The sequence below is a fragment of the Amphiprion ocellaris genome, chromosome 1, assembly GCF_022539595.1.
Source record: "Amphiprion ocellaris isolate individual 3 ecotype Okinawa chromosome 1, ASM2253959v1, whole genome shotgun sequence".
Lineage (NCBI taxonomy): Eukaryota > Metazoa > Chordata > Actinopteri > Pomacentridae > Amphiprion > Amphiprion ocellaris.
The window spans coordinates 18,643,695-18,667,372 of NC_072766.1; the positions used below are offsets into that span (position 1 = coordinate 18,643,695).

General features: G+C 41.8%; 1 protein-coding gene across 3 annotated transcripts in view; it reads left to right on the forward strand.

Annotated features, from left to right (window-relative positions):
• The first annotated feature begins 341 nt into the window (after positions 1-341).
• Positions 342-23,678, forward strand: part of tln2a (talin 2a) — a 102,122-nt gene continuing 78,785 nt past the window's right edge. For 2 of the 3 annotated variants that reach the window (XM_023291347.3, XM_055010752.1), the window contains exon 1: positions 342-519. The gene's annotated coding sequence lies outside the window, so the exon portion shown is untranslated. Of the gene's footprint in view, positions 520-667; positions 845-23,678 lie in introns of those variants that run through there. The other variant, XM_055010749.1, reaches the window with a different exon arrangement.

Consider the following 23,678-nt stretch of genomic DNA (forward strand, 5'->3'; position numbering starts at 1 on the left):
GTTTTCTGGATTTGTTCTCAAATATTTGAGCAGGTGAAGATGTTTGGATGTCTGGATGCATTTTTCTCCTTCTTATTTCTTCTTTTTCTTGGATATTAACATGCTTGTACAATACTGGTGCCTGCTAGTAAGAAAATCCCACAAATAATTAATTATATTATTATATAATTAATAAACTAACTCCCTCTATTTGTTAATAAATATCAGTTAATCCTAGATGATTTGTAGTCTCGTGGGATGTACCGGTGCGCGCACGGACTACAAAACGTTCAGGCCATTAATAATGACGCATTTCCTCTTTGCCCCCATCGTAGGATTATCTCCCCCTCCCCATTTACACACACCACACACACAAACACACACATAGTGCCGCCGCCGCCGCTGCTCTCACACTGTCCGGCCACTTGGAAATTTCCCTGAACGCGCAGGATATTTGCGAGCCGAGGAGCGGGACTGTCGGCCAATGTGCATCTTCTCAGGGCTGCCTCGCTTTGAAATGCCCCAGTAGAGGACCTGAAGGTAGGTTTTACAACCCGCTAATCGGCTTAATGTGGTGCCCATCTATCTCCCCCGCAGCAGATCTGTCTGACCTTCTCCCTGACCAGGCTTTCTAATCAAACTGTGTGCGTACGAGCGCAGCGTGAGTCCCAGCCTGCGTCCGGATGGGTAGCCTCTCTCTCACTGCGTTTCTGGAGCTTTTTTTCTTTTGAATGGATCTGCGTTAAGTTTGCCATGATGCTCATTCGAATCAACTTGTGGAGTGTTTAATTGTCTCCGCTTGCATCGTTTTTTTTTTTGGACGGCGACTTTACACACCACGGTTGCTGCTGCAGGGGGTCGCCCGGTGAGTTTTTCTTCCCCCCTTTTTTTACGCAAAGCTCGTTGCGCAGGATTCGGCATGTGGAGGCTGTAGCTTTTGTGGTAGGTGTGTGCAGAGTCAAAGGAGGCATGCAGAGTTCACGGAGGGGGCTGCTAAGTTGCATTCGCGCTGGTCAGAGACAACCAGCCTCCGCCATGTTTCCATGTCAGTCAAGCTGCCACTAAATGCCACAGGCGATTGTTTCCAACTTTTTTTTTTCTCTTCTCCCCCTGATCTTTCTTTACCTGCTGCCAGGAAACATTTAAACGCGTCTGTTGAAAGCGTCGCAAATGATTCCTGATCATCATATAGCTCTCCTTTCAGCAGCAGCAGCAGCAGGAGGAGGATAGGGAATAGGGATGTATGTTTTTAACCGTGGGCGTTATTTCTACCTTTTTATCCAACGTGTTTCCCACGCCTATGCGCATGTGGTTGGCATTCTACGGCATGCTTATCACGGTCAAGGTGACAATGGGAGCAGCGTGGAGGTGGAGGAGAGAGGGAAGGGGGGGGGTGTAAAGTGTGGAGTTAATGCATGGCTCCACTGCAGCAGGTTATGTAGAATAAAACAGTGAGGATGGTTGGCTGAGTATCGCCTCCGCTGCCACACCCCTTCATAGAAAGACGAGGCTCTTGATATTCTGCCTCTTCCCCCCCCCTCCTCATATATACACATACCGATCACATGTTATTATTACTGCAGGAAATCTCGTGATATCTTCAAGTGTGTGCCTCCTATTTGGGACCGAGCTGGACGATCACCTCGCTCTCTCTGTGTGTGTGTGTGTGTGCCAAGTTTGTGCGCAAAGGATCAATATAGCTCCTAGTATTGCACTGAGTGGATCTATCAGCAGCCAATGAATTTTAGTGAGCCGGTGCCTTGTGTGTGTGTGTGTGTGTGTGTGTGTGTGTGTGTGTGTGTGTGTGTGTGTGTGTGTGTGTGTGTGTGTGTGTGTGTGTGTGTGTGCGTGCGCGCAGACGTGACAGGCCATATGAGATGATAGGGAGAGGGTGAGGGTGGGTGGGGTGTGGGGGTGGGGGGGCAGCAGTGGAACAAGAGATGCCTGCAATGTTTGATGTGCAAGTGAGTTTCTCTGGCAGTTTAATTGGCAAAAGTAAATCCTGTCCTGAAGCCCCCCCCCCCTTTCTCTCCCCTCACCTCACCCCTTTTACACACCCACTCCCACTCCCTCCCTCCCCCCTCCTCTGGCTGCCTAGACCTTGGCTTGTCAGAAAAAGACACATGACCTTATAGGCTGCAGGCTCCAATGCGTGTGTCATGCTTCAGGAACGAGCGTTCTCCGTTTTGCTTTTTGTTTTTGCTCATCCTTTATGTATCGTCTGTCAAATATGACAAATAATAATCTATAGTTAATAAAGACGCAAAGCAGCCAAGAGAACGTCATCACACCTCCTCAAGTTGCCCTGTGCTAAAATCTGTCCTTTCAAAATGGCAGCTCTCGTCTAATGAGCCAGGCCTGTGTTGCTGCGTGCTGATCGCTTATGCCTCTCTTACATCTCTGCGAAAATGTCCTTTTCCTGAGCCTCGGAGTTACTATGGGCTGCCTCTGCTTCTGTTTGCTGCTGCTTGGTATGCGTCTCTGCCAGCAGCCACAGCCACCGATCATTTATTAAACTGACCAAAACTCTGTCTGGCTTCCCTGACATAAAAGCAGCAATCGACAGTGCTTTCATTACCTTAGCAACTGCGCTGTCCTTTTTGGAGCGTGTGTTTATGAATCCATTATGCTATTAGTAGCTCTCAAAGCAGAGCCATCAACAGATTCATACAACTCTTTACAGGGCAGCTGCTCAGTTATTTGGTGCTGAAATCAGGGAAGTTGAAGGAGAAGCAGTGAGTCACAGAGGAGTTGTTGAGGAAATGATGTGCACATACTGCCGGTAAACTGAAAGCGTAGGAGAAACTATAGCTAATCTTTAATTTATAGATTCACCAGACGCTATAGTTTATTGCTCTCTTGGTGTATAATATAGGAGACAATTGACTGATTGAGATTTGGCATACCTACGCCCACGGGGGAAGAACTTTCGATGGCCACGTGCTCTTGGCTGGACCTTCAAGGCCAGTCTCATAGGAGGTTACTCGTCAGCTGCACATGGCTAATTTATTGATCCATCTCTTTGTTCTGCATGAAAACAGGCCTCTGCTGTCACCACTGACTACAGAGAGGAAGTAATGAGCAACCTCTAATGACACTTTAATCACGGCGGTAATGCAGTGGATCACAGGAAGGGAGCAAGCAGTTTGTGGTTCAGCCAGGTAGCTCTGCTGTGCTCTGTTAGGAAAAAGGAACATCCAGGAACCGTCATTATGATCTTGGTCAGTCGGTGTTATGGGGATTTAGTTAGCAAGTCCTATTGAGGTTATTAGCATTTCCTCAGAGAGACTGTGAGAGCTGTTCTAGAGGAAAGGAAATGCCGAGCTCGTGATCTGTGTGCCCTTTCTATGCAAAAAGCTGCATGATGAAGAGGCTTTTTAATGCAGGCGGAGGGAATACAGTGAAAGCTGTTACAAAGAAAGCTTGGTTAAATTACATTTGTCAAACCTGCTATATCTTATTTGCAAAATTTCTGACGAGCAGCATCCCTTGGTGCTTGTTCCACAGTCGTTCTCAAGTAAACCTAATCTGTCTGCTCTTAATGCTGCCATCACCCAGTGAAGAATCCCTGCCTGTTCTGCTTGTTTCCCAGAGCAGCTCCCAGCTGGTCACCTGGAATTAATTCTCTGTTTTCATGGATCTTAGAACTTGAAACAAATGTGTGGAAGCGGTTGCCAGATTGGTAACTAGGGATCTGTGGATGGCTGCCAAAATTGGCAAAAATTATTGGTGTAGTTATGTTGATTTGAGCGATAATGATCCTCCATGAGTATGCAATTATAGATGATTATTGTATTGTGCCTTTATTGGCAGGGGATAAAAAGGCGGGGCGATGACCTCATGCGAGCATGATCACATTTAAAGTTTTATCAGTCGTGTCACATTGCTACTCTTGATGTGGTGATCATGAAATTTTTTAACCTGAGAATGTAGCGAGCAGATCTATCCAGGGTAGTCTGATTTGCAGCAGTCTTATTTGGAAGCGTGGGATTTGCTAGCAATTGTTTGAAGTCAAACAGACTGGTCAGGAGGGCTGGTTCTGTCCTGGACTGTTCCCTGGACTCCATAGAGGAGGTGGGTGAGAGGAGGATGTTGTCAAAGCTCACATCCATCATGGACAATCCCTCTCACCCACTGCATGACACTGTGGGGTCTTTAAGCAGCTCCTTCAGCAGCAGACTGAGACATCCACCCTGCAAGAAAGAGCGCTATCGCAGGTCCTTCATCCCATCTGCTATAAGACTTTACAACATCAGCATCACTGGCTGATGTTAACATAAACTGGACTATATCATTACCACCCCAAACCATAAAATTTGCACTGACATTCTTGCACTGCACATCTCTGCACTTTTAAACTTTATTTTTATTTTTTCTGTTAAAAAATTTTGCCACCCTTGTATATATTGTAAATAAAGCTGCTGTAACAATGTAAATTTCCCCTGGAGTGGGGAGAAATAAAGAACTTTATCTTATCTTATCTTATCTTATCTTGTTTTCCTCCTTGTCTGCCCTTTTTGTCACTCCAGTTTTGTGTATCTATGGTTTTCTGCCTTCAATCAGCAAACTTGTTCTCTCAGTGGTAGAACCTATGTTAATGTGCAGGGCTTATGGTATAATTCTGCTTAATTTTAATAAAATGCTCCACATAAGTGCTGGAATTTCTCCTTGTTTTGCTTGACTTCAGTGATTCCAGTGTGGGATGTGTTCTTTATGATACTGATGTGTTGTCATTGTACATTAAATACATACATTCCTAACTTGTAGTGACAGAATAAGGGGGAAAGATTCCTCTCTTTTTGGGTTCAGCTTTCTGCAGCATTCATTTGATGTATCAATATTCTGTAAATAGTATTCTATAAAGGAGTTTACAAATCAGCTTCACAAGTATCATTACAGTGTGAGTTTGTTTGGCTGCACTGCAAACTGATACACCAGTTGGTCTTGTTGTATTTCTGATAGAGTAGATACTGGGAGTGTTTACTGTGCTACTAAACCCCACCTGCTGTAGCTACTTTAGCCACAGGTGTCGTCAAAATCAACCAGGACTTAACAGGGCAATACGATTTACAGCATTAAAGTTTCATACCAGCTTCGTATTTAGAACTAACTGCAATTCATGTAGTTAAATGCCTTACAAACTGTAGCCCACTCACATTTTGGGAATGGTGAGTTGGTGTGATGGTGAGCTTAATGCCAGGGTCTGAGTGGAGGCGGAGGAATGTCTGGCCTAGTTCAAGTTAACAATATCACAGAATTTCACACTTCGTTGTGACCAACCAAGGCATGCGTAACCTTAAACACAAGAGTCAAATCACAGGATTCCAGGCAGGACTTCCTGTGAGAAAGAGGGCCCCTGTACCTGCCCCTTTAGTGCTGGGACAGGATCAGAGAATACACTGAACTGCTTTTCATGATTCTTCATATTGAACTGGAAGCAAGGGATCGGCTCATAAAACATTTTTAGGGAAACTTCAGTTTTAAAAAATGTCAATCTTGTGCGGCAAATACGGTCGCGATGGCAGCTGAGCCCTCTAGCAAAGTTTAACTGGTACCGTTTTGATGTGTAAGTTTTGGATGCTGGTTACAGTTGGATGGATGCGGCAGAGGCTGTCTTCTTCTTGGCACATCCCATCTACTTTCTGTTTTTCTCCCACCTCCCACTGAGTTCTCGTTTGCTTGCCTCCCACTCAGTCCACCATCCCATGTACACTGCATCACAAATAGAAGCCAGTACAGTGGTTGCCTTCAGGTAGTATGAAGAACTATTTCTGCGCAAGTGGCCTTTGCTAATTGACTGGTTTTAAATGCTCGGCGTGATGCAAAGAGAGGACATGTTCAGTATGTGTGCGTGTGTGTATTTTTCACCTCCTTTTTTTTGTCAGTAATTAAACATGAAGTATATTTTCAGGATGAGCAGCCTGTCTGAGCAAATAGGGCCCTGCAGCAGTGTCCATATGTGGTCGTGTGTGGTGCTGTAAGTCAGAGGACCCCCAGTATGGTTTAAAAATACTAAATTTTGGTTATGCTGAGCAGTTTGGAGCAGCAGTTGCCAGTATGGTTGTCATAGAGACGGGGGATGGAAACTCATGCTGCTTACTCCTTAAATAGGGATTTGAATAGGGTTGTTCATTTGAACGGATGTGATTGCAAATACAACAAAATTGTAACAACATTCGTATCCACAGATGCAAAACGAGTGCCACTGTGTGCTGAGATACATGCATGTTCTTTGCATATTCATATTTCCAAGTGTCACGTAGTTTCCTGTCGAGCAAAAGAAGCTGTAATTTGGTGACACAGGACCTGAGAATTTACTGTCCTGTCAAACTGAGCTGTCTGCATTTCCACACCCGAAGGAGCAGGAGTTCCATCGTCAGTGCAGCGGTTATCTGTCTGTGTCAAGATGTCTCTGAACACAGACGTGCTCATGCTGTTCGTTTTGAACGTCGTGTCCTCAACAAAAAACTATTACCAGGTTGAATATCACATGAAGCTTGAAAGAGCCTTCTGGTGAAATGAGGTGATGTCCTCCTGCTTCAGTTCAGCACTTGGAAATGAACAGCAGCTATTTCTGAATTCTTCTTTATTAGCTTCCCGGAAATGCTTGTCGTGGGATCTGTTACAGCTTTTTGGCTATAAATGTGTAAACACTTGCTAAAATTAAACTTTATACATGGTTATGATTTTAGAACTGCCCTTATATTTTAGTTTGCTTCCCTGCTATTGTGCCAGTTTTTCACTAGTCATAACAATCCTCTGCCTGCCGTGGATACCGTTGACCTTTGAAAAATATTACATTTGTAAATGATGAAACTATTTTGGATGTGGAACCACTGTAAAATGTAGTTTGCTTAGTTGTAATCTTATCATATTATTATCATAAATTAATGCCACAATCAGGCAGGAAATGGATGTCCTTTTAAGCTACACAAACATCTGTAAGACCGATCGCTAGTTGTTGGGCCAAATCCAGATTTACTTTAAAACCTCAGCTTGTAATTTCAGAGGTTTTGGCCAAAGCGAACCGTCATCTCAACCTTTAGCTGAAAGAGTATCTGCTCTGAAATGTGTTTCAGATTGCAGCTGAGCTCTTCAGCTATTACAGGACTGCATCTCTGGCAGAAATCCCTGCTGCCATGGTTGCCACCTCGAGGCTCATGCCTCTTAGTCACCAGGGCAGAAATGTAACCTAATCAGGTGTCTGCTGCTCCCAGTACATAAGCACACTGCACTGCAAACACAGCGTAGATCGGCTGTTCTGTAGGAAACCATGTGTGACCAGGCGTCTTTGTGTATCATGTTACTATGTAGTGTTCACTTTTCTCTTAGGTCCCTCTCTTATTAGATCCTACTGTGCTCTGGGCACTAAAATGAATTCTCCATTTAGGCAATTGGCCAGATTAACCACAAATCGCCTAAAGGTTCCAGGAGCACGCCTGTTCGATACAGATTGTTGGTTTGAACCTACAGACTGAGTAAGAGACTGTGCAGCTTTGATGTGAACTATGCAGCTATCACTCTGCTACAGCAAGTCTTTTACTTTACTCAGTGGACTACTCCATGCCAAATGCTACTTGTTGTGCAGACTGTGTTTGCATCCAGATAAAAGCTGGAGTGCTACCAGTGGGATTTTTTTTTTTTAATCTTTACCTAATCTTTATCTTGTTATCAATGTGAGAGAAATCAATACAAGAGGGGTAGAACTTAGTTTGCAAGCAAAAATAAAAATGTGAAGCAAGTGCATTCAGACTTGACGTTTCTGCCAACCTTAGGCCCGCCCTTCTATTTTAAAGATGGGGACATCTAAGTTTCCTCTGCTGCTTTGAAGGCCCTTCAGCAGTTGGTTGTAATTGCATCTATTCCCCAAGTCACGAACAAATGGTGTTCCCATTACTCAACATGTTTGTTGTTTGTTGACAAATTTCAACATTTGTATCACTCATCAAATTATTTCTGTCCCTGTGACGTTGTGGTTTGTGAAAATAATCCTGTGCTGGAATTCCCCAGGAAGTGAATGTGGAGCAGCTTTGTTGAGCAGGGGTGAGTGAACATTCTGGGTGTGCTGGAAATGTATCCCCACCCCTCCGCTCCTCCTCGGCCCTCCTGCGGCCCGGGGCAGCTATTCTTGGTTTTCCCATAAGGATAAATTCTTGCTGCAAGTGTTTTGCAGCTAACTTGCATGGGGAGTAACCCCTCTGTATAAGGCCACCATGCTGGCAGAGGGGCTGAAATGGCCTCAGTGTCGCAGAATAGAAAAGACGAAATGCTCTGGAAATGTGAGGGTGGTGACCCTCAGGGTGGCATGTATATCCTTTAGAATTCTGTTTTGGCCTTTTCCCCCCATTTGTCGTTGTGAAATGTGCATCTGTGCTGGTCTTACATTTGGCTGGCATCAATTCTCAGTTAAGGGATTTGTATTTAACATGAAGTCTATGAAATGACAAATGAAAACATTACAAAACATCATTGTACTGGAGTCCAAAATAGCTTGAACGTTCATTCCTTTCATTGTTTTCCTCTGGCTGATATCAAGACTAAAGTTGAAGTAGCAAACTGAGTTTCTTGCCTGCTAAACACCACACACCAAGCTATTGTTGTGTTAAACAAGTTTCCAATAAAATACCCAAGCCAAGGATGAGGTAAGCCTCATGACATCAGTTGGGCTTTTTTTCTTAGACTGTGAAAAGTTTTCATCAGAGGCACAGAAGATATTGTTATATAACTGTTTTCACAGGTTGTGTAGTCTTTTTCAAGAGTAGAAAGATGATTGTTGAAATTGTTGGCACGCCCCTTTAAATTTATATAAATGATTGTGCTGCAGCTTTAGATTTTATGCACTGAGGTGAAGAAAAATGACAGTCTCTATCATTTTTTTCTGCTTTGTGACAAATATTTTGTAGATTTTTTGTTGTTTTGTTTGGAAAATGCAAGTGTATAAAGTGCATTGTTCTCTGAGGAGACAGTTGAGCTGGGTATCTGGGTTTATTTTAATCCCATGCAGACCTGATGGTTCCTTTTTTGCATGCATTTCCATTTTTGCCTCCTGTTTTTCTTGTTGTGTTCTCAGTGATTTGTACTCAGTTCTCTCTTTTGTCATACAACGTGTCACGGTGCAAAGTGCATGTTGACAAATATGGCTCCATTACACATGGTGACGTTTGACCACAAGTGGGTGAAAATGCTTTAACACACAGTTTGAAATGGCAGGATGAGCCTTGTGTCACACATCTCCTGTTTGGAAATGATAATTTTCTTTCTGTTTTAGTGCACGGCAAGAAAAATGTGTCGAGTTAGTTTCCTCTTCTCGGTGTGTGACACTTTGCTTTTCTCAGATAGTTTTGTGTTGGATGTGTCTCACTTTGCAGCCCTCTCAAACTTATCCAACCTGACACTGCAAAATTCTACAGATGGAAGGCACCAGAAATAGCCCTTTAAGTGGCTCTTAATGTATGAGTGTTACACAATCATACTGTCAGTGCTCCTTGCCCTTGGCCGAAACCTTTCTGTCTGGAACAGCCTTGCTTACTCTCTCCACCTCCCTGCAATCCTCTGATGTCGCTTGTGGAGGTTGTAGAGTTTAAATAGAGCTATATAAGGGAAACCATTCTTTGTTTATTAGTTATGGGAGAGTACATGGGAGTGCTGCCAGGCCTCTTGCAGTAGAAAATGGGGACAGAAAGAAGAAGACGGAACACCACTCAAACAAAGTGGACTCTGCTATGTGGAGCTGTAAACATTGCTCTTTTTTTTTTTTTTTTAAGGTGGTGATATAATTGTGGCAGCTGGATTACATTACATGTGGAGAGCTCAGTGTTAATCAAGTGGCTGAAAATAGGCTTTTATTTGTGCACTGGGCTATGGGCAGTGCGCACTAATGCAGTCAGCTGCAAGAATATAGAGGGTTACATTAGCCGCCTACCAATGTCTTCCTAAGCCTGATTTATACTCTTTATGCGGTAAATCTATGTGGAGCCGACACAAGTGGTATATGCTGTTGTAAGCATTTATAATTGAGCGCTGGTACGTTTGCCGTTAGCGAGTGGGTTCCTATTCCACTAAGTTTCTTTGTGTACTTGTAACAATGACATACGAAATGAAGTAAATCATGTCATAGTTGGAGTCCATAAATGCTGGACAACAGTCACTTTTGCCGAACTTACTGCAACACAGTAAAGAGAGAAGACATCAGAGGCAATTCAGAATACAGGCTCTTGCTTTTGCATTATTAGCAGGCCAGATACAATTACAGCCTATTATGTTGTATATTTTGTTTCACTTACAGTCTATCTCTGGTCATGCAATTGCCTCCTAAAAACTCATGTTTTTGTATGAAAGTTATTTTTTCTGTTAAAATAATCCATTCCTACCTTAAGATGGTGCAGAAGTAACTCTACACTGTTCCTTCCTCTAAAATGCACAGATCTGCATAGTCCCTGTTTCTCTCTCAACTCATAGCTCAAGCACACCAGCTCACCTACCACTCCATTCCACTATTGTGTGCTATATACTATGTGCTATATTGAACCGAAAACTGAAAACTGAAGAAAAATAACAATGTCGATAGCCTCAGTTTGCAAGTTTACAAAATTGGTTTCTTAAGTTTATCAGAGCCCTGACAGTCCCATTGAATCCCCGTTTCTTTGATACATTATCACTATTAAACGGACCAGTTGCAGTTATTGCAGTCTACACTGCAGCAATGTGCAGTTATATTTAAGGGGAAGTGCATGTCAGGATAGAGTAAAGCCTACAGGAGAATTTATGGTTCTACGTTGGAGGTTGGTGGTTTGCAGAGGGAAGTATTATAAGAATTCACTCCACAACAAAGAAATGTTGTTTGTTCCCATACTATGACTTGTGTCTTTTTTGCACCGGGGGCAAAACAGAAGGACCAAAAGTAGTCTACATGTGTGGATGTTCCAAATATTCTTAAACTACAGTAAGTAGATCTCCATCAGCAACCCTCTGCGCATCAGCAGTACCATTGTAGATGCTGCTTTATAGATTGCACAGATTCAGCGCAAAAGTATAAATCAAACTTTAGTCTGGTGATTGCTGTCAGTAGAGTTTTGAGAAAATAGGGGTAGATCATCTACCTGCGTATGAGTACTCTTCTGCTGCCTTAACTCGCAGCTTAAGACCCTCCAAAGACGGATTTTATGATTAGATTTTTATACATACCCCGGTACTTGGCATGGATAAGAAATTGACCTAATTGAACATTAGAGCCACTCCATTCAGTTAGAATAGTTGCTGGTATGTGCTGCTTAGGGTTGGTTGTTGCTGGGGCTTGCGGGTGTGTCTGCAAGTAATGAAGAAGTCTTTCTGTTTTTAAAAACTGCTCTTTAAACATGTGGCTAAATCTCTCTGAGGTCTCCACTTTGGAAAATACATTATATTAACAAGACTTAAGTTAACAGTTGTGGGGGTGGTGCTAGGTAATAAGTCGCAATGCTCAGATTTGGTTGTCAGCTCAGTGTAATCATTGCTGCACACTTTGCCTCTGAATTAAACTGTTCAATGAATGCACTCTGCATGAACTGCATGTGGTTTCATGAGGCCTTACCTTCAACTTGTTGGTGCTTTTCTTTCTGTAGGATTAATGAAAAGCATGGGATTTGATGCTTCATAAGCACCATATGCTTATTTTCAGAGGCCAGTGTTTGCAAACGGCAGCATAATCACTTCTACTCCTAGTTTGAATTTAATGGAGATAATCCATTGTCAGTACTTTCTGCTTTGCCAATTTAAAATAAGATTGTTTATAGTAATCTTCTGAGCTTAAAGTTGGTCAGCACAGTGTTTCATATCGACGTGTCTGTGGGGAGCTTGTTCTCCAGCTGGCAAAGAGACAAATGCTGCATTGTCAGATTCCTCTTTTTAGATGGACTCAGGCATTTTGTCTTTTGGACTCGGGGTAGAATGCCAGCCTTGTCCTCAGTTGGGTTACTTATCTCCCCAGTGCAGAGCACACCCCCAGGGAAATTACCCACCCACCTCTTCATCTCTTTGACAACATGATTGAGTGATGTCTCCACATTTAAGATTGACTTCCCTGTTCGTCACTAGTGCTAAAGTTGGGCATCTTCCCAATTAGCTACACGATTATCTGTGTTTGTGAGGCTGGTGGGCAAACACCAGGTGGGGAATTTGTTGCTGGCTGTTCTTAAGGGAATGTTCATGCAGACACTCAGTTTAGAGTTTGAACTGGCAACAGGCACTGCAAGGATTGTGGATTTAAATGCCAGTTACAAGTGGCAGATGGGAAATGCATTTTTTTGTTTTTGATCTGTTTTCCCTGATATCAAGTGCAGCTTGTTGCCTGATTGAAGGCTTGTTAACTGTGCTGCCAAGCATTTTCATGCAGCTGTGGGAGCAGGTGAACACTCCCAAGCAACCTGGCATCCCTGTGTGCTTCAGACTGCCATGCATTCCACAGCTTTTTCTTCACCCCGCAGGATTTAATAAGGCAGGCTCTGTTTACCTGAAGCAGACGCACACTCATTTTTCTGTTTTTCAGGGAAGGAGATGGACACGCAGTGATTGTGGTGTAGTATTAAAACATAGATGGACGTGGAGATATTAAAGTTATACATTCTTAGACAAAATGCTTTCCTGCTTAGAATTAGATAAGAAGATTAATATTCTCATATCGGTCCATTAAAAGCATCACTACTTGTGATGTAAAAGAGATTGCTGATGGTGATGGCCGCACAGAGAATTATCACATAACCCTCAACCTTGTAGAGATAGATATATATCAAGTTTTAGCTCACTGTTATGTTTTTCCATTCTTCAGCTTTCATATTTTGGTTGATTCGCAGCTGGCAGGTGTAGAAGTTGCCCAGAATCCACTGTGTTCTCTCTGTTCAGCAGCAAATAGCAAAAGGACAAAGTTAGCAGCTACTTGATGAACACAGTGGAGCATTTTGCAACTCGAATGCTAATGTTACTAACGAGTTGGATTTATAAAGAGGCAAACTGGTGCTAAAATAAGGACGCACATTTGAGATTTGCTAATGCAACTCTTTTTACTTTGTGCCTTCATGACAGTTTGCATTTTCATATAATTTTTAATAAAGTGTCAACCATCAGTACATATTATTTTATCAACTAGGCCTGTATGAAGCCACTAGCTATAGCAGGTAATTAGCTTTGCATAAAGACTGAATACAAGGAATTAGGTTGTTTGGCTCTACCCACAGGTAAAAAATTAATTTACTAAAACCTCTACATTTTGCTAAATAACATGCCCTATATGTTTGATTAATTTAAATACAAACAGAAACAACTATAGCAGGTAATTAGCTTAGCATAAAAATAGAAAACAGAGAATAACAGGTACAGTAGCTTGTCCAACTCTTTCCAGAGATAAAAAATTTACTTAATATAAATTTTACATTTTGTTAAATGACATGTTGTATGTGTTTGCTTAATTTGAACACAAACAGAAACAACTACAGTGGGTAATTAGCATAAGGACGGGAAGCACAGAATTACAGCTACAGTAGCACATCCAATTCTTTCCAGAGGTCAAAATTTCACCTACTAAAACCTTAACATGTCACTAAATGATACATTGTGTATGTGTGTTTTATTTAAGATAAGATAAAGATAAAGTTCTTTATTTCTCCCCACTCCAGGGGAAATTTACATTGTTACAGCAGCTTTATTTACAATATATACAAGGGTGAAAAAATTTTTTAACAGAAAAAATAAAAATAAAAATAAAGTTTAAAACACAAACAGAAACAAGTTGGAGACAAGTGGGTTCAATGCTGGTGGTATGCTAAGTTAAATTAGTTTCTTGCTAGCTCTAGCTTAAGTGGTTTGGACATTCTAATCTAAAATCTGAAGAGAAAGTGCAGATAAGTGTAAAATTCAAACATGTCAAGGTATTTTTATAAAAGCATAATAGTTGGAAAATAGAAGTGTAAACACAGAGTGCAGCACTGTAAAATACTGTTTACTCTCACATTTAGCATTTATTAGTGCCAAAGTCCTGCTTTTAAAACATTCTTCTTTGTGATTGATGTTATCAGCTTCCCTGTAGTAATCCCGGCATGCGGTATGCATTGAATTCATACTGCTGGTCCCCGCCTTCCCTCCTGTCTCTGCCTTCATTTCGGTTGTGGTATTCCTGCTGAAAGATAAGCCGTCCTGGAATCGGCCCCAGTCTGCTGACCATGCAGGAAACAGTAGCAGCCCACCTCCCCTCGTCTGTGCCACTGCCTCCCCTGACCCTCAGCTCAGTCGCTTTCCCTCTTTATCTAACCTTTTCTTTTTTTTTTCTACCACCTGAGTCTACCCTTCTGTTAATTCCTCTCACCCCTATCTCTGTTTCACCACCCCACTCCGTTCTCTCCTCAACCTCGCGGCTAGCAAGCGTGTCAACACCTCGGCTGCAACCCAGTCACAGGGATGAAATGACACAGGTTGGGCTTTCTAGGCCGTAAATCAGCGCAAACATCTGGTAAATGGATGAAGTGTGGTGTATAGATGGACGGGATATTCACACTGCCTGCGTGACATTTTGAATTTTTCTCATCGTGTTTGTCTGGGTACCTTAAAGATTGACTCCACATGATTTGTGATGACTGGAAATGGGTCACCGGACCTTTATTTAGCTGCAGTTTGGTATTACTGTCAGTCACTTGCATAGAAGATTATGTTAAATAACCGGTCTGAGATGGTTCGTATGCCATCAGAATTATAGGTTTACTACAATGCTAAATGGACTTAAAGAGGATTTTCACTTAATACATATGTGTATGCTTTCATACAGTAAATGCTGCAAATGCTGTAAGCAGCGTTTTGCGCCATCTGTTTTTTTCACCAACTGCGCTTAAGTACATTAGATTATTAGAGTAATCAGATAATGGCTGTGCATTTTTGCATTTTTCTTTTGATACAGATTGTGTCACATGTCATGACGTGGAGTTTAGCCTATAAACCTGTATCTAAGATATTAAAATGGCTGCCTGAGACCTGATTTCAAGAGGGATATTCCACAAATGGAAAGTATGTTAGGTTACATGATGCAAAGATAAAATCTGTGAACCAGGATGATTGCTTTCATGTTTCATCCTATAAGCTGAAGAAGATGTGAATTTACAGGAATATAATGGTTTGAGGCTAATGTACGGGTACTTGTTGAACATGAATGAATGATAAAATTGAAAACATGCATTACAGCTGCGGAAATTTGGCTCTTTGATTGGACCAACATCAAAGCTCACTTTATTGGCTGTGGAAATTCACTGCAACCCTGGTTCATTCTCTGTCTTCATAGGATGACCTCTTAAAAGTGTGTGTGCACGCTGGCTATCTAGTGTGCCTTCTTTTGCCATCTGACTCCCCAAACAATGCCGAGTATTTAATGTGTGTGAGGTGAATTGGGAGCGGCTCCTGCCTGCTGCTAACAATAGAACTGACAAGCAAAGGGACAGGCTTTCACTTTACAGACAGCATGGAAAAACTGCGCTTGGAGTCGCTGGATTGTTCAGCCACAATAGGCAGTCTCAGTGCTGTAAGGCAGTTTGCCTCCCATGTCATGTTTTCCTTCTCCTTTAGTGTCCCTGAGCCTCTGAACAGCCACCAGCCTGGTTTTTAATTGGTTTTCCTGCCTGTTTGTCCAGGCTTACCTGCCTGGAATTGTTATCACATCAACTTGCCCTGAAATTGCAGTGGACTTTTTTTTTTTTTCGAAGGGGCTTCAGGAAAGTGTCACACCCAGAAAAGCACTCATCCATTTAGAAAACCTTGACTGCAAAAGAAGCTAATGGAAAAGATAAGGGCTGGCAGAGCAGCGCTTATACTAATTAAAATGTATGTCAGTTCATATAGCTTTTTGGCTGTTTTGGGCTTCGAGGGCCAAAGCGGTTGGAGCTACAGTAGCAGACCGTTAAATGTCTGATGCAGCTGTCCACCCAGTGAGCGGATTAAAGGACTCCCATATCTGTACAGCTGAGATGCAAAAGAAGATTAGGTCGGCAACTCATGAGGAGGGTTGGTCCATCCTAATCTGCAGGGCTGCCACACTGAGACATGGCTTTTTAAACTGGGCTTTGATGATTTATTGTATTTTGTAAATTATGGACTCACTTCTTTTTTTTTCTTAGGATAATTTTAAGAGCGAGCACACTAGCTTCTCATGTACCAACCCGCAGAAGAGGCAGCTCATTATGAAGTACAATGTGGCAAAAAAGGTCCCTCTAATGAAAGAAGTTACTGATTGTATTCTCTAAAGAAACTAATGCAGCATTCTCACTAGCTGTGATGCCAGGTTTGTTCCAGCGGCACTATTCTTTTGTTGCTATTGGACCTTTGTCAGCAATACCAGTGCATTAAGAGCTTAGTTGCTCATCTGTGTTCCACTACAGTAAACATTATTACGACAAACTGACCCAATTAACAATGTATAGTACCTTTAAATTACCCCGACAGTGACTTAAGTCATTCCTCTCCCATTATTCACATGCTGTATGCGATGCCAGCTGCAGCATTGAAGCCAGCTACTACTTCCAGTATGGGTTGAATTCTAATCCACATGGAGATCTCAGCTCCAGGTGTTCATGCAAAGTGACCAGAAGGTGTAACCAGAGGACAGTATCTATCATTCACTGGATGGAGTGCGAAAGTGGGATTCAATTCAAGATGCTCTGCTATGCCACGACTGCTTGGCAGCTGGTGTCTCCACGACCAGCACAACCCGCTTGAAACACTGGACGAGGGCCCAAAATTTAGGCTTTGAAAATCAGTGAGCTTTTCCAGAAACTTTTTTCTAGAGGGCAAGCAGGGCAGTAACTGAAATGACATTTAATACTTTGATGTGGCATCACTTTCTAAATATATCTATATATATTAGCCTGTTTGACATCCATGGGTGTGCTCAGTATGACGTGAAGCTTTTCTGTGAAGGATGCTCCTTTCGGTTCTTATTATGCTGATAGAGGAAGGATGTTGCTGATATGACCTGCCTTTCTAGGTCAAACATTTTAAGGGATTTCACCATGGCAGTGAAATTTCCAGAGACAGATGGTGGCTAATGAGTAACTGGAATCGACAGGCTGATAATTGACAATAAGTGAAAGATTTACGTTGAAAAATGCTGGTCGTAACGACTAGAGAAATTGTCAAGTGCCTCACATTGATGTTATTCTTTCCTGAAGATGCGCTTCACAGCATTATAAACACCTTCAACAGCTAATGCATTGTTTTTATGATCAGCAATATCAATTCCGCCCATAATTCTACTGTTTCATGCAGTCTTTTTGTTAGGGTTCAATTGTCAGAAAAGGGTATACCTTTGTCATTTTAGCTTTTATTGCTAGCTCAGATGTTGAGAAACAGGTCAGACTTCCCATCAGGGACATCAGAAAGAAGCACTAAGTGCATTTTTTTTCTTGGACTATTTTGTAGAATGTAGCCTTCAGAAAGCCATCACTTGAAATGGTATGGCAGTTTATCTAAGGAGTACAAAGAACAGCCAATACAATCCACTGATTTCCAGTTTTCTGTTGCCCATTTTGCCTTTGTTCTTCCTAAATATTTGCTTTAAGTTTTATTGCTGGTGCCTGCCTTTCATAAGCTTGAGATCTGAAATTAGGGTGTCAAGAATAATATCTTTCTTACTGAATGGCTGGACTGATGTTGAGTTTTAATGACTACAGACTCTGTCAGTAAACCTTAAAAAAAAAGTTTCTATGTGGTTGTCAGAAAGCCGATGAAACTGTTCACTGTCGCTCAGACGGAGAGCAAAAAGACACGCACATACGTCACATTCACATTCACACAGGGGCCTCTTACAAGCTAAAAAAAAAAATCAAGTGCAAACCACATGTAAATCACAAATGTAAACACATTGTTGCTACTCTGCCCCCACCCCTCTCCACTTTGCTGGATGGGTTTGATTCCATTCATGGAACTAGGAGTCGGCCATCCACAGGGATGAGGGTCTGTGTAATTGAATTAGTGCCCCCCCCACCGCCCCCACCTACCCCTCTGGAAAGGCAGGACTAATCATTGAGAATCTCTGCCCTCCCAAGAGAGGGTTGAATGGTTGCCTTGTATAGAAGAGAGCCGAGAGGGCCTCTGTTGTGTGTGTCTGTTTGAGTGTGTCTGCTTGAGTGTGTGCGCGTGTGTCTGTGTGCATCTCCACCTATTTTTGTGAGTAAATGTGGCCGTGTGGTGTTTGATTTCCAAAGATTGTCTATACCTGGAGCAGATTAAATGGTGCGTCTGGACACGGGGCTCCTGACCCCCTCACCTCTGATGGGGAAGCTATGGAACAACTGTGTGTGCATGTGTGTGTGTGTTTGTGTGTGTGCATGTGTGATGCAGAGCAACAGCTGTTCTCCAGATGTCCCTCAACTCCCCAAACGGGGGCAAAAAAAGAAATAATGAAAAAAAAATCCCAACCTGAAAGAAGCATAGATGAGGCCCTGTAAATATAGATTGTTTTTGTTGGTGAAATTAGGTGTTTTTTCACATTGGGGCAATGTACTGTGTTGCACTGTATGTGCCTCATACAATATTTGATATATATTATATCGAGAAGTTAAAAAAAAGTTGTCAGATCTTGTACACAGTGTATAAACTCTCTTTTACAAGTAGAAGTCAATCATTCAATATTTAATAAAGCAACAGTACAAAAGTATTGGCATCAAAATATACTGAAAGCACCAAAAGGAAAAGGCCTAATTATGTAGGATGGCATATTCCAGAATACTGTACTTAATTTAATTATAAATCCTGTTGCGTTAATGTGTTCATCACTTTAATAATGGAGCTAGTAAAAATGTTTACTTTATATAATTTATCTGCTGGGTAGCTTGTAAATTTCCACTCATGGTTTAATAAAGGGTTATCTTAATCTGTAATATTACATCATAATCTATTCGTTGATTACATTTTGTATTATTAAGCGAAATCTGCAAAATAACTAGTAAATTGCACTTTTTTCCACTTATGTGAATAAGTGGAAAAAAGTGCATTAGCAGAAAATGAAACATCAACTAAAGTACCAGTAACTGAAAATTGTACTTATGTACTTTCCACCCCTGATTATTTGTTACTATACATACTATTCTGTATTCTTCGTGCTTTAATTTAGGGCTAAAATGATTAGTTTAGCTGGTCAACTTATTCAGAGGGTTGTGGATGTTGCTTCTGAACACAACAAGCAGTAGAATTTTGCATTTCCCATTCTGAGCTCCACAAACAGAATGGTGTCGCTTATCTCCAAACTGCAGCAAATTAAAGCAAAACTTATCTGCATACAGGCCTAAAAAGATTTAATGATTATTATTTTTCTTAAAATCCACAGCTGCCATTGGGTTTTGATCAACAGAGATCCTGCTTTTTGTAACAGGAAAACATCATTAATATCCTTATTTTCTAGGTCAGTGAATGACTAGTATTGATTTTCTTTTCGAGTAGAACCTCCCGCTTGTGGGTTCAGGATTTGATCATTTGGCTGGAAAAGTGTATTGATCACACATACACAAACGCAGCAAGAGAACATGATTTGTGTTTAGAAAGATGGAGATTTTATTGTTCGTGGGAGCAATGCACTCTTGGGTGCTGGTAAAAGCTGATGTCATTAACTTAAAATCATTCAGTCTCTTCTTCTGTCTGTGACATTACTGAAACTGTAGCTGGCGTCTGCACTGAAAGGTTACATCATCTGATTCACACAGGTGGTGATTGTGGATATTTGCTTACTTTATTTACTCTTATATTTTGCAGTTATGCCAGATAATATGCCCACTAATAAGCAGCCCTGCGTGGCTTCAGCCCTTTTCTATTTTGATTTCTCCATACGTCTAATTTTTCTAGAGGCTAACAAGCTCTGTGTGATGAGTACAGCTCTAGACAGGTGGCTCTCAGTGACAGGGTGGTGGTTAATGAGTCCCCAACCCACCCCCTCCATTGTATTTATCAAGCCCAGATCCTATGGACCCATTTAGCTAATTGCATATCAGGGTCTGCTACTTATCCATGACAGCGCTGGAAGACACCAGACAATTAGTTTGTGGGCTTCAGTCAATCTGCAGTGCTGACATGTTGGCCATGATTTAGAACTTTGAGTCCCCTTCCACGGGCAGCTAGAAAGCAGCGGCATCATCATCAGCATCAAATTTGTTTTCCTCTCGGCATTGCTGCTCAAAATTCACCTCATTTCTCTGCAAAAGCTGAATTGGTCAGTCGTGTCTGCGGTGTAGAGGAGCTGTTTGAGAAAGGGTCACTCTGCCGTTTGCATTTTGGGGATTTTTGGGCTGCAGTGTTAAGTTTCAATGAGGCAGTATTATGAAGCTGATGGAGGAGAGGATTGCTGATGCTTGGGGGGGAAATGACTGGATTGTCCTTGATGCTTCAATTTAATGCTCCAAGGACGTGGGTGCAGAGACGTTTATGTCCCAGCTGAACAACGGCACTCAGCCAGTTGTCAGACTAATGTGCTGAATTAAAAGATGTTCAACTTGTTGGATGGACTTTGGGTGATGATAGGCTTCGATGTACTTGGGAAGGAAATGGATTTTGTGGATCTCAGGCCTACCTAGGTTTATTAGATGCAGGGTTTTACCAGTTGTAGTACATCACATTTACCTTCAGGTATAATGGACAGATAAAAGTGTTTCAGCTCCTTTAATCTCTTGGTAAAACTGAGAATAATGTGTTTCTCAAAATGCTTAAGTATTCCTTTAAGAGACACAAATCTGTATACTAAGGTTGTTTGTGCAAATCTCTACAGAGTTTGGGGTAAAATGTAGATGGGAATGTTGCCCTTCAGCGAGCAGCTGCCATTGATCTTTGAGGTGGCCTGCAGCAAGGAACTCAGCACCCAGCCCCCATTAGTTTTAGTGGAGCTGCTCAGTGGCAACAACTGTGAGCAATAAATCAGGTTAATACAATGAATTTCTTTTTTTTGGTTAATGGCTGAAACTTCATGTGAATGGGCCATGGTGCTGTGTTATTTTTTTGTTCCATCCTCACACACTCATACATATATCTCGTGTAAGAGATATGAGTTGCTACTTTGACCTGCGTGTAATCCAGCTGTGTTTATAGTGTTTGATGTTGAGGCATCATAGGGAGCAGTTTTATTAAAACCTCATTTTTGGGGCCGGAGGACGGTGTTTCCCAGGCACCATATTGTCTGACCTGTCCCCACTCTGTCCTCTTCTGCACTGTTATTAATGAAACTGCAGGACGGATGAAACAATGAAGTCCCAAGTGGCATATTGCACTTCTAAAGGTTGAAAGGAGCTATATGCCCCACCTCTGCAAACCTCAGGGGTACCAAAGGAGTTTCCCTACTCATTCAATTTTCTACCAGCCTTGTTTCCCGTCTTTTTTGGTATGACAAACGGCAACAAAAATATCCTCAAGAATAAGTTTGTTTTTTAAGCATACAGCTGCTGCTAGTGTCTGTGGTCCCCCCCTGCTCCCACCCTCCATCCCAGGTAGTGTTTTCTCAACTAAGCAAGCTGGATTTTGCTCAAAGCAATCCCCCTCAGGCTCAGAGGAGAGAATTACAAGAATGCAAATGTCTCTTAAGTTGCGCGAGATAAGGATTCTCTCTCCTCAAGTGTGTTTTGTTTAATTCGTGGGCTCACATTTATTTTCCTCTCGGCATTTTTTGTGCTTTCCAGTGATTCCTTTCCTGTTTTATTGTAGTTTGATCTGTGAGAAAGTTTCTCTTTCGCATTCTGAAGTGGATTTAATACGAGTCTCTGTTAATTGGCACCTAGATACCCATGTATTATCACGGAGTATAAACATTGTAGATCATAGTTTAAGTAACATTTTATGTGCCGCTGTAATTTGAATGTTGGAGTAAAACAGGTTCACTCTTCTTGTTACTTTGCCGTTTGGGGTAGTCTGATTACTTGAAATGTCAGTTCATGTCATATTTATAAAGTGAAATTCACACATCATCTCTTTTTACAGGTCTTAAAGGTCCCATATTTTGACCATTTTTTACTAATTATGGAAAGTCTCCCCAGAATGCATCTTTCATTTTTTCAGCTCAAAACACTGCAAAGATGCTTTATTTTCACATGACTCTATAACTTTTGGTTTTAACCCTGTTCTAAACAGCTTGTTTTCGTGTCTGTAGCTTTAAATGCAGCTAAATGCTGCTGTCCACACCCGCTACAGGAAGAAGACTCTCTCTGTGTCTGTGGTTGATGGCGCATAGCAGACAGTTGTTCGCCAACATACATGAATGAGTGACTCATTACCTCATGTGAGTCACTCATGTATGAGCATAAATAGTTGTGGAAAGTTACTGTACGATGACTCATGTGTGACTCTAATTGTATAGAATTCAGAGTTCAACTCAGGCACTGAACAGACTGTAACTACTACTACAACAACCCATCAACAGACTGCAGTAGAAATGTAACACTGGACCTGTTGACAGAGCAGACTACTTAACATATTCATTTCATATATATTTATACCTAGTTGATTGTGTACTTCTGTAATATATGTGTGTCTGTGATTTATATGTGGCTACAACACTACAGTTTACAATACCCAGCTTTATCATACCATGAATAAGACTGAGGTTATTGTTTTTGGTTTGTCAAATGTTCCTCCAGTTCTTTTCTGTTGAAATCAGGAGTAACCTTGGTTTTACTTAGTGTATGTCTCCAGACATACATGCTTTTTTTAGAACCCCATACAGATGGCAGGCCGTGCGTGCCTTAAACCTTCGCAGTTGCTCAACTCATATAGGCCATATTGGCTAGTGACAGTGGCTAACGTAGGCTGCCTTAGTCACTACTGGCATAACACACTGGAATCTCTGAAGTTATTGGCATTAAAGTTGAAATGTGCTCGATGTGAACTCCACATTTTGTCAAATGAGAAGAATTCTTGGCAAAATCCTGGCAAATGACATAAAAACTAAACTAAGAACTAAATGAAAAATGGCACCAAAACAGGACTGCATTCAGTGCTACTTTCCTAAACCCATTTTTCTGCCAATGATCATTCTTTTAATGGACATTTATTGATGCGATGTATTTTTACATTTTTTGACATCCTGATTGAGACTTGGAAAAAGTGAGTCATTATGTGAATAAGTTGTCTCCCAGTGAGAAACCTAAAACCTTTTTCACCACAATGCCAGTGTCAGCCAATCAGTGACACTCAAGTGACCGATTGTTACTGCCGGCTGCTTGAGCAAAAAACGAGCTATGAAGGAGTTTGATGATTAAGCAGGTAATCAGAATTGTTGGTGATGATGAGCAGCTCTAGTCAGTGCTGGCTTTCATCAGAATGCTTCTTTTTGGACTTGCCCTCTAATTTTACAATGTTTGTTATTCTTGGATGTATTAATTGATGGATAAAGGTGCAGTTTTCCTGTGTAATACACTTAATCCTGTGACATCTTGCCGGTGTAAAATCAGATCACTTCGTTGTTGTGTACGTTTGCATGGCTGGTGCATTACTGCACAGTCTTCCGGAGTGTTTGTGAGAATGCGAGTGCTGATGTAACTGCAGTGCGTGCAAATCCTCCCGGGGGAGACGGGACAAGCACGACAGTGAGAGCCTGCAGTGTGTTGCTTCTCCCTCCGATCATCCACCTTTAGAGTGTCTCTCAGTTGTCCCCCATCAGTCCTCCAGCCTGTCAGTGGAGCGGCTGCAGCTCGTGTCATTAACTCTGGCTATGAGCATTATAC